Source organism: Triticum aestivum, unplaced genomic scaffold (assembly GCF_018294505.1).
Source record: "Triticum aestivum cultivar Chinese Spring unplaced genomic scaffold, IWGSC CS RefSeq v2.1 scaffold38226, whole genome shotgun sequence".
Classification (NCBI taxonomy): Eukaryota; Viridiplantae; Streptophyta; class Magnoliopsida; order Poales; family Poaceae; genus Triticum; species Triticum aestivum.
The window spans coordinates 1-11,963 of NW_025227904.1; the positions used below are offsets into that span (position 1 = coordinate 1).

Here is an 11,963-nt window from a genome sequence, read left to right on the forward strand (position 1 = left end):
GTTTAAGTGAAACTTAATGGTAGCGCGTTTCCTGAAACGCGCTACTGCTATTTCTTTCTCCTTTTTCCCTTTTTTCATTTAATTTTCTTTACATTTTATTTTTTTCCTTTCTCCTTTTTCTATTTCTTTCATTTTCATTTACTTTTCTACTTGTTTTTCATGTTATTTTATTTTCGTTAGAACTAGCGCCTTACACATAAACGCGCTGCTATAATGAATTTAGCGACAGCGCTGTTTCTAAAAGAGCGTTACTACTATGTGTAGCTGATCAGCTTAGTGGTGGGAATTTTTGTAGTAGCGCTTTTACAAAGGGACGCGCTACTGCTATATGTGTATCCACTACTAGGGAAAATCCTAGCAGCAGCGCGGGTTTTAGGCCTATCAGTAGCGCGGCCAGGAGCGCTACTGATAAGGTGCTACAGCTAAAGCTTAGCAGTAGCATGCGTGGACCTGCGCTACTGCTAAATTGATCTAGTAGTAGCGCTCCTCCAGAGCAGCGCTGCTGGTAATTAGTAGTAGCGCTCCTCCATGCCTGCGCTACTAATATTATTTAGTATTTATTTCTTTTTTATTTTATGTTGTATTTCATACACCTTTACACAAGTTTTCATACAACAGGAATTTAGAGATTGTTTTTACATCATAATGAGTTATTACATCACGGGGTGAAAGAACCGTGGACTAGTTTCAAGTGGATGGACATCCACTTGAAACTAATCCGCGGTTCTTTCACCCAATGATATAATAAATATCATCATCATTATCATATCATTAACAACTTATCATCATAATACATCATTGTCATATAACACCTCCTCAAGATCATCGTTTTCATCAATGAGACATCACATAGCAAATTGGTCACTAGTCGTAATGACAAGTACTCCTCATCATCAACTCTAACACATTGTATCACATAATAAACATATTGTACCTCATAGGACCTACTATATTCTCCAAGGTAAAATAGCAAAAAACAAGATAGCCCCTGACTCTCCATTATGGAGAACGGAGATTATCCCATCTCCAATTCTTGCCTTTCGCTTAATGTTACTTCCAAGAACCTCCTTGCGAATGTCCAAACAGTTTTTCCATTATTTGATTAGCATGTGTTCACCGGTTTTAGAAATCCGATATGCACAGGTGAGCTCCTTAGATTGACCTGGCTGTATGTTCAGAACTGCAAGGCGACCATTCTGATACATCAGATGAGGCACACAATCCATCAGGATTTTCTGTTGAACAACATAGTAATAACTTCGTAGTTAGCAATGATGTACTAGTTTTAGAAGTATGCAAAAGATGCACGGATGTCGTAACAGTAAAAAATCTTACCAGGGTATCTCCATAGAAGTTATAGTGGTTCAACACGTGCACTAGTGGCACGTATTCACCATAATTTGGAGGAGTTCGATAATAGGTGTTGTAATTCTCAAGAAAAGTACAATAAGCAATCAGATGACTTTTCTCCTTATAAGTTAATTCGGAGCCATCAGTGTAGTGGGTTTTGTCTACCATCTTCTGCACATTCTTTAAGCTGTCAACTATTTTGAAATAAACAATATAAATTAGTTAATAACTATGTTTTAGAAACTCACATTGCGGTGGAATCGGAAGCGTATCAACAAGGACCCAAATGTCCATATTGTCTTGCTCGATGTCAGAATCACCAAGATCCATGGTGACAATCATACCCTCATAAAAACCATACATTTTGCAAAGTGCTTCCCAATTTTGGCAACCAAAATGGGTTACGCTCTGAGCATTGTACAGATTTACTTCAAAATCCATATCATGATGGGTCCTTAGGTGTATTTTCTTTGTTTCAAAATTTTCATGGTCTTCAAAACCCATCCTCTCCAAGACATAGCGTCTTGCATGGCATGGGGTAAGCTAATCGAATTGTAAAAGATGAAAATTAGACGTTGAAATAGTTTAAGTCATGCTTAATTACGAAAAAAAACTCTTATCGTTGTTGCGCACCGTTTCAACATCGAAGGTCTCCTCGAGCTTAATACTGAAGCGCCGATCTTCGTCCAGCTCAACGAACCTGTCGCACATACCTCGATCGTCGTGGCACCAGCTGCACTCCCCCAGGAGACTGTCGTCGTTCGAGTACGACATTTCCTACGTTCATAATTCAAAGATTAAACTTGTACAATTAAATATATGTACTAAAAAACCTAAATTAGATCATTATTTTTTAAGAAAATCCAGGCCACTCGATATTTCCTGCAGATTCTAGCACAAGTCATGCCAGAATTCACGGAAAAATCCGGCATGACAAGGACATATCGAGCGCCTGAAATTTCCCGGAATGGAAATTAATCAACACTCTGGCAAAACATAGGCCACTCGTAGGTGTAAACTGAACATGAACAGCCACTTGGGCAACCATATATCCTATTTGAGCAACAAAAGATATACATGGATATTTGGCTGGTCTCACCTCGATATCGGAGGGGGTCGGCGACGGGGACGACGGCGGGGATGATGGAGGGGCTCCTTGATTTCTGCAAAAGCAAAAACCGTATAAGTTATCACTAATACATCCCGAATAATTGCTTAAACTAAAAAATAACAACAAATATGACATGTTCAACTAGTTTTATTAATTCAACTAGTTCTTACTAAATATAAACTTACTATAAATAGAAAAAAAACTAGTTCTTTCTAAAACTAAAGTAGTTCAACTAGTTATATTAATTATCTTACTAAAAATACATTAGTTCTATTAATTCAACTAGTTTAACTAGTTTATTAATTTACTTACTAAACTAGTTCAACTACAACTAAAGTAGTTCAACTACAACTACTATTAATCATACTGCCCTAGTTAACTAGTACCATCACTACTAGTAATTAACATCTAGTACTACTAAAAATCATTATCTATGAACCCTAAATTAACATCTACTACTACTAAACAACATCTAGTACTAACTAAGCAGAGAGAAAGGGGGTGGGGGCGACGGAGAGGTAGGGGCGGCGAGTGCGGGATCGGGAGGCGGCGGTGCTGGGTGGGCTCGGGTGGCGGCGGTGAGGTCGAGGGCGGTGGGAGGAGGGCTGCCGACGGAGGAGGGAGGAGGGGCGGCCGCAGGCGGAGGGAGGAGGGCGGCGGCGGAGGAGGGAGGGGCGGCTGCAGGCCGAGGGAGGACGTGCGAGGAGGAGGGAGGAGGGACGGAAGGAGGGGACTACCTCGGCGGCGGCGGCGGCGACGCATGACGACGGTTATCGGTGCGCGAGCAAGAGTGAGAGTGTGAGTGAGAGAGAGGGTCGACGGTCGTGCGCGTACGTGGGGATAAGGTAATGATAGTTGTAGCGCGTTTACCAAAATGCGCTACAGCTAATAGGACTAGCAGTAGCGCTGTGCATTGTTATACGCTACTGCTAAGTTGGCCTACCAGTAGCGCTTTGCAGATAAAGCGCTACTGCTAAGTGTAAGTATACAAAAAAATACGTCAATGCAAAAATACATTGGCCATCAATGATCTTTTTGTGTACAATCTGAATTGTCAATATGAGTCCTCTCTAGTAGGAACTGGAGAGGACTCATATTGCGGCCACAAATTTTACACATAAAGTTCAGTGAAGACCAACTGGTTGTGATACTTTCGGAAGTAACATATTTAAGGTGGTAAACACCCTGTTCACGGAGCGAGGTGGGACTAAACTTGTGGGCTGATCTTAGCAGTAGCGATTTTCTTAGAAGCGCGCTGCTGCTAACTTCTATAGCAGTAGTGCGGTTCAGTATAGGGCGCTACTGCTATAACTAGCTGGGTGGCGAGGTCATGGCAATTAGAGCAGTAGCGCGGTTTTGTGTGGACGCGCTACTGCTATTTTCCTGTCAGCAGCGCGTTTTGCTATCACGCGCTGCTAATAGCAGTAGCGTCGTATTTTGAGGAGCGCTGCTGGTAAGATTCTGTGTATAGGCTTTTCCCTAGTAGTGATCTGCAGCGTGGTTATTTCGCGCGCTACTGCTGTTTAGTAGTAGCGCCGTTTTTTAACATGCGCTACTGCTAAAGTTCTGTGTATAGGCTTTTTTCTAGTAGTGCATCCGTCAGAGTTAACCTTCCACCCTGATGACCCTTTCTCAATGTAGCATTTCTTCGATCAGGTTGGGCGCACGAGTAGCATAGTGCACCAGTAGGATGGACAAACGTCGAGCGGGGCCCCCACCTTGACATCAGCCTGTAGGTGAAGCTCACTCGCAATGGAATGGGGCATGAGTGAACCGTTGAAGCAGCACTGTGCTGCCTTCCAACGCATGGCGTCTCCTCGCTTTCTACTCTGCCTTATCCCAAACACCGATACCAGCGGCTTCATCGGCGGTCTTCTCTGGCATGACCGAGGACAGTGGTGTTGAACCCCGCTGCAACACCGAAGCTGAGGCCGACGTCCCTAGGAACTATGGCAGTGCCCGCCCACCGCACCACCGACACAGGCCTCCTACACGAGGTATAAGCAGCTCCTGACCGGAGGCGCCATGCCCATGGCAGGGTATGGCCCGACTCGATCAGGATTGGGTTCTCAACTCATCTAAAGAGCTAATATTAAATAACCTCTTTTCACCAGTAAGCTTAAAATCGTAATTGAGTTCTTTGATTGTCCAATAAGTTTTACGTTCTAATTCAAGAAGGTAAATGACATGCCTATACCCATAGAATTTTCATAAGTAGTTCTATAAGCCCATAATGCATCATCAAGTTTATAAGACCAATTCTTCCTGGATCTATTAACATTCTTTTGCAAAATTAACTTTATTTATCTATTGCTCAATTCAACTTGACCACTAGACTGAGGGTGATAAGGTGATGCAATTCTATGGTTAACATCATATATAGCAGGAAGTTTACAGAATGCACTCTGAATAAAATGTGAACCACCATCAGTCATCAAATATCTAGGGACTCCAAACCTTGGGAGTATAATTTCTTTAAGAATTTTAATAGATGTGACGTGATCAGCATTAATAGTTGAAATAACTTCTACCCACTTAGTAACATAATCAGCAACAACCAAAATATGAGTATACTCATTAAAGGGAGGAGAAGGTCCCATATAATGAAACACTAGTGGAATCAGAGAATTTGCCATCAGTCCATTCATTGTCGTTCGCTTCTAAAAAGCAGACGGCAAAGGAAGGACTGATGGCAAAGAAGTATTTTGCCATCAGTCCATTCTTTGTCGTCTGTCAGCCGAAGGCCAAGAACGGATAGGCAGACGACTAAGAGGCTAGCTGGGGCCCACTGGCCAGTGTCGTGGCTTAGGCCAAATGCAAACTAGTTGGATGGCACATTGCAATCTAAAATAAACAGGCATGGAACAGTTAGTATATGCACATGCACCAATTCCCTTCGACTCATTGTTGAAATCAGTCAATTAGCCCGTGTAACATGTGAACACATCAAAGAGGATGCCCACTATTGGAAACAAAATTTATTCTGCAGAAAAAATCAAGACATGAAGCAATCAGCATATACACATTCAGAAATTCTCTTCGACGTAACTCAAATCAGTCAATTCTAGTGCCTGCATAACATTTGAACAAATCAAAAGAGGATGGCCGAAGAACCCACATGTCAACAGGAAGATTAAAAAGCGTCATGGAAGTATCCTCACCACTTATGACAAGCCAGGGTCACAGGAATATTTGCACCTACTCTAGCTATATCTATCTATCTATCTATCTATCTATCTATCTATCTATCTATCTATCTATCTAGTTTATACAAAAAAAAAATTCCCTCTCCAACACGAGAATGGGAGTGGAGCATGTTCCCGATCACACTGCTAGTTCCTCATATGTGTCTTCCCTGGGTTGGTCAACTTGAGCTGCTTACTGCATTCTTCTCGACTCTGAGATGCAAGTGAGAGCGACAGCCACGTCTATCATCTCATGTCTCAGACTGGCTGTTGTATTCAGGCACATTCGAGCAACATTAAGGACAATGATCAATGATGTCACGTTGTACTGATTGCCAAGCGCTGAATCTATCAACATTGCAAAATTCCTTCTGTCAATCAAAGGGATGACATGAAATTACACAACAAAAAATGTCACCACAATTAATCTTCATCGAAGAAACTTTTCAACAAATCTGTGTTAATCAAATGGTTAAAAACTACCGAAAAAGTAAGTAAAATTTAAGCTTATAATGCTTCTTCCTGCCAGTTTTCAGAAGCAAATAGAAATCAGAAATCCCCACAAGATCCCCTTGATACAGACTTATAGCATTGGGGAGAAGCAAATACTAGTTCTTCAAAAGAAAAAGGAAACACAGGAAGTGATGCTTACCCATTCAGCAAGGGTACACTCAGCTAGGCTGTGACCTAAAGCCTTTCTTCCTGTGATAAACTCCAGTATGACAACACCAAAGCTGTAAAACATTTGACTTGATAGTCAACTGACCGCTCTCAAGATACTCCGGTGCACAATACCCAGGTGTACCCATCACTTTGCTTGGAACACGAGGCAAGCCAAAGTCAGATACACTACTAGGGAAAACCTTATACATAGAGGCTTATCAGTAGTGCTGGTTATAAAGAGGCGCTACTGATATTTAATAGTGGCGCGTGGTTACAAAGGGCGCTACTCCTACCTTCATAGCAGTAGCACAACAACACTAAAACGCACTATGAGTATTATGGCCACACCGTTGCCGACAGGCTAGGTATAGTAGTAGCACCACTCGAAGTCACACGCTACTGCTAAGAGAATAGTAGTAGCGCGTTTTTAGGGGACCGCGCTACAACTAAGTTTGTATTGTGCCACATGGCGGGCCCCATTTAGCAGTACCGCGCCTGGCAGGAACTCTCTACGGCTACGTTTTTAGCAGCATCGTGTTTTCCCTGCCCTCGCTGCTGCTAAGGCGCAGTAGCCACCTTTCCTACCCCCTCCCCCCTCCTCTCTTCCTTCACTTTCCCGTAGCTCCCACCTCCTGTCTCCCTCACTTTGCTTCTTCCTCACTGATACGTCTCCAACGTATCTACTTTTCCTAACACTTCTCCTCTTGTTTTGGACTCTAATTTGCATGATTTGAATGAAACTAACCCCGGACTGATGCTATTTTCAGCAGAACTACCATGGTATTGTTTTTGTGCAGAAATAAAAGTTATCAGAATGGAACGAAACTTTGCGAGGATTTTTATACAATAAAAGAGAATTTCTCGAGCCAAGAGTCACCTGAGGGGGGCACTTGGGTGGGCACAACCCACCAGGGCCCGCCTGTCCCGCTAGGCACGCCCAGGTGGGTTGTCCCCACCTGGTGGCCCCGCAGACCCTGAAACCGACGCTATAAAATCCTATTTTTCCAAAAAAAATCAGGGAGAAAGAATTATCGTGATCCACGAGACGGAGCCGCTGTCACCTCCTGTTCTTCATCGGCAGGCCAAATCTGGAGTCCGTTTGGGGCTCCAGTGAGGGGGATCTTCATTCTTCGTCATCACCAACCCTTCTCGCCAATTCCATGATGCTCCCTACCGGGAGTGAGTAATTCCTTCGTAGGTCGCTGGTCGGTGAGGAGTTGGATGAGATTCATCATGTAATCTAGTTAGTTTTGTTAGGGCCTGATCCCTAGTATCCATTATGTTCTGAGATTGATGTTGCTATGACTTTGCGATGCTTAATGCTTGTCACTTTGGGCACGGGTGCCATGATTTCATATCTGAACTGTTTATGTTATCACCATTATATCCATGTTCTAGATCCGATCATGCAAGTTATAGTCAACTACGTGTTATGATCCGGCAACCCCGGAGTGACAATAGTCGGGACCACTCCCGATGATGACTGTAGTTTGAGGAATTCATGTATTCACCAAGTGTTAATGCTTTGTTCTGGTTCTCTATTAAAATGAGGCCTTAATATCCATTAGTTTCCAATTGGACCCCGCTGCCACACGAGGGTAGGACAAAAGATGTCATGCAAGTTCTTTCTATAAGCACGCATGACTATTTACGTAATACATGCCTACATTATATTTTATGAACTAGAGCTAGTGTCGTATCGCCCTAGGTTATGACTGTCACATGATGAATATCATCCAACAAATAACCGATCCAATGCCTATGAATTTATCTTATATTGTTCTTGCTAAGTTACTACTGCTATCATTACTGCTGCACTTGTTACAAAACTACTGCTATCACCGTTACCATTACCATTGCTGCTGTCACTATTATCCAAACTATCATATTACTCTGCTACTAATCACGTTGCTGCAGATAACTAATCTTCAGGTGTGGTTGAATTGACAACTCAGCTCCTAATACCTTCGAATATTCTTTGGCTCCCTTGTGTCAAATATATAAATTTGGGTTGAATACTCTACCCTCGAAAACTATTGTGATCCCCTATACTTGTGGGTTATCACTCACTACTCCCCCCATTACTCTCTTTCTCTTTCTTTAATGCTCCTAGCTAACTACACCACCTTCATTAATTAATGCCACTCGTTTCTCTTTTCCCTCACTTTTCCTCCCCCTCCACTAGTTAGAGACATCTGCTTCCCCAACTAGCTAGGTAGAAAAACCCATTTAATGAAGTGACATATGTACCTCCCTAACTAGGTCTAGCCATGTCAAGAAGTAACCTTTGTCCACTTTTGATAACTCCCTAGGTGTATGTGGCGACACCGATCGGCTTCATCACCGTGCTCGATCTCTATGTCAAGATAGGTGATTAAAAAGGTGTGCTTTTGTAAGAATGGAAATATGTGTTTGTGTTTGTGTGTGTGTGTGTGTGTGTGTGTGTGTGTCACTAGTAGAAAACATGACTTTGGTCCAAGCTCGATCTACACATTAGTCACGGTTGCATTATGAATCGGGACTAATGTGAGTCTTGTTGACGATGTATAATCTTCATTGAGTCTTTTTGACGATGTAGTTGCAAGTATTCGCGACATGTCATAACTTGTATCGCTATTTCGAGATGATGACGAGAGACATCATTTTGTGTTCGATGATGATTATATATGATGATGACATGATTTGATGAGACTATTTGTATTTTGTATGTGTATGATATGATTAGATGTGTATGTGTATGATATGCTAGGGACTATTGTATAAAACCTGTACAAATACAAAAGAAAATATGCAGCAGAAAAAAAATTCAGAAACTAATAACAGTAGCACGGGGTATGATTTTAGCAGCAGCGAGAGCTTAGCAGTAGCGCTCTTTAAAAAGGGACACTACAGCTATTAGCAACAACACGTTCTTGTAACACATGCTACTGCTACCTCTAGATAGCAGTAGCGCGGGCCAACACGCGCTACTGCTAAAAGTTAGCTGTAGCGTCGTAGCAATAGCGCGGCCACCCGTGCTACTGCTAGGCATTTGACCCGGCTACTACTAGGCTTTTTCCTAGTAGTGATAGCTTTGGATGATATCCCTCGGCAAGTAAAATGTTAGCGCATTTCACATCGCAGTTTATGACAGGAGGGTTGCAGTTAACATGCAAATGCTTTAGGTCTTCAGCTGCCCCTACAAGTATCTTCATCCTTGCATTCCAGTCAGGAGGCTTCTTATCAAGGGGAAAGATCTAGATAAAAAAAGAAACCAAATTCTGGTGAAAACAAGTTTCTACTCATTCAGCAACAACGTAATGAAGCGGAGAAAAAGAACTATATCTATATATAAGGAAGTTCAGCACCATACCGAAAATGTGAGTTCCGAGTGAACCTAGAGGCATGTGTTCATAAATTAAAAGCTTCTGATCATCATCAGCACAAAAGCCAACAATCTTGACAAGATTCGGGCGATGCATCCTGCTCAACACCATAACTTTTGTGCAGAACTCTCTGTTCCCTTGCAATCCATGGGGGTTGAGCATCTTAATAGCCACCTGTTAGAACAACATACAAGGGAATCATATATTACACCATCGTCATCTCGAAAGCCTTACTTCTCATAGCAAAATAACCTCAGTAAGCCATGGCATGGATGGTCGACCACATTAAAACATGCGAACTAAAATGCTATGGCAATCTGTTCTTTGACTCAGCACATTAGTTTAACTTTTCGTCACACAGTCGTTCATATGACTGACATTTAGCAAGAAAATATCTTCCTAGTTTAATACATTCGCTTTATCACTGCAAACATGCATGATTATACCGGTAGCACTACCCCCTATAGAATAGTGAAAGTCGCTACATTCAAAACAGGTGTTACACAATGAATTTATAAGCTAGAGATTTAAGCCCTAAAACAAGATTGCCACACAATTCGTTGAATGGAAATTCAGACATATAGCTTGAGGCATAATTGTTGGTAATTTTTGTGGAGCTATACTCCTCTAAGGTCACCCTTGTCTCACTGATGACATGATGTCTGCTATCACCAATCAAGGGCTGTCATCCTTTGGTTGGCCTGCTACTGTACTACAACTAGTAGTCATATTGATACTGGAACTATCACTGATCTCTGTGAATCGTATCGATCATACATCTTGGAAATACTATAGGTAAAAGGTTTGATTGCAATGGCAAGCGTTGAGCATAATCCCGTTTTTTCCATTGGTTAACATCTGGATTTCTCATACAGCTGTGTGTCATATACTCTTAAACAAATATGTCTATCCTAGAATCCCAATCATTGAACATGACTGCTAAAGCATCGAACATGACTGCAATCATTGAACTGCTCATAGATCAACACATGAACCAACCTCTTCGCTATCCAGCACACCTTTATAAACCTTTGCGAACCGACCCTCTCCCAGGAAGTTATCTCGTGGGAAGCCCGATGTCGCCGCGTTCATCTGCTCGTAGGTGAATGCTAGGTGATTGGTATGCACACCAAGGCTTGAGATGCTCACTAAGCTTCACATATCTGCAGAAATAAAAGAACCAGTGAAAAGCTTAAACGAATGCATTATCCCAGAATGACACTTTTTATGGGAAATTATCAATTAACGAAACGGAACAGAAAAATTCCAAGTATGCAACAAACAATAACTATATGATCATCACTCTGTAACAAACAAAGCAGGGAAGACTGAAACACCAACAGTCCCGATCTGCTGGTAGCCTCTTCTTCTTCTGCAGCAGAACGATGTCGTCCTAGTCAACATGCACTCTTCTTGTACAAACAACCTCCGAAGACTTGAATATTTTCTGAGGCAAGAAATCCTCCCCTACAAGCGGAAAGTGGGCTAACTCCAGAATAAGAAACCGTCTGGCGTGGCCGAGTGGATGTATGGAGGAGGTCAAGGCGTCACCCTGGCCGAGAAGAGGCACGGAGGAGGTCGAGGCGGCGCCCTGGTCGAGAGGAGGCGTGAAGGAGGTGGAGGCCCCCTAGGCGGAGAGGAGCTGCAGGGGAGGGAACCTGCTGAGCCGGATTGGAGATCACGAGTCGGAAGGTAGTGCGGGGGATAGGGGCCGAATAGGCAGGGTCAAGGATCCTCCTCTTCTTTCTTGATGACGCGCAGACGGGTTTTGATTTGGGCTTGGCCTTGTCGCCACGGGGCCTCGGATATATTTTGGATATCGCCATGTCGTTTCCGCCGTCGAGTTTGCCCTCTTCACCGTTAAGGCTGAGTTCCTGGATTATGTACCTTTGCCGAATTTCCTCTCCCCGCGTTCCCAACACAGTGAAGGAGAACACATATCGACTTCCCTCGGGGACGAGCGGCAGCGGGCATCACTCAGATTTCCAGGTGCCTCAGGGGACACCTCTTTTCTTCCTCGAGTGGGTTACTGTCTTGGGACGGACCGCCAGGCTCCCGTCCGCCGCGGTTGCAGAGGGGTATGTCGCCAGACGTTTTTTGCGGATGGTAGTTGTAGACGTTGACATTGAAGAGGAAGTAGCGGGGGAGCATCAACGGGGCGAGACCCCACACCCCGAGGAGCTCCAGGTGTCCGGCGTCCATCGCCGGGGGCCGCAGTTGCCCTGGAGGTGGGAGCGGCAGGGGGCCTAGAGCTGTAGGCACCTGTCTCTCTTCGTCGCTTTCCTCCAT

At 43.4% G+C, this 11,963-nt stretch overlaps 1 pseudogene; it reads right to left on the bottom strand.

Moving 5' to 3' along the window:
* Nucleotides 1-5,839: 5,839 nt before the first annotated feature.
* LOC123172889 (probable serine/threonine-protein kinase PBL7) lies at nt 5,840-11,963 on the bottom strand (annotated as a pseudogene).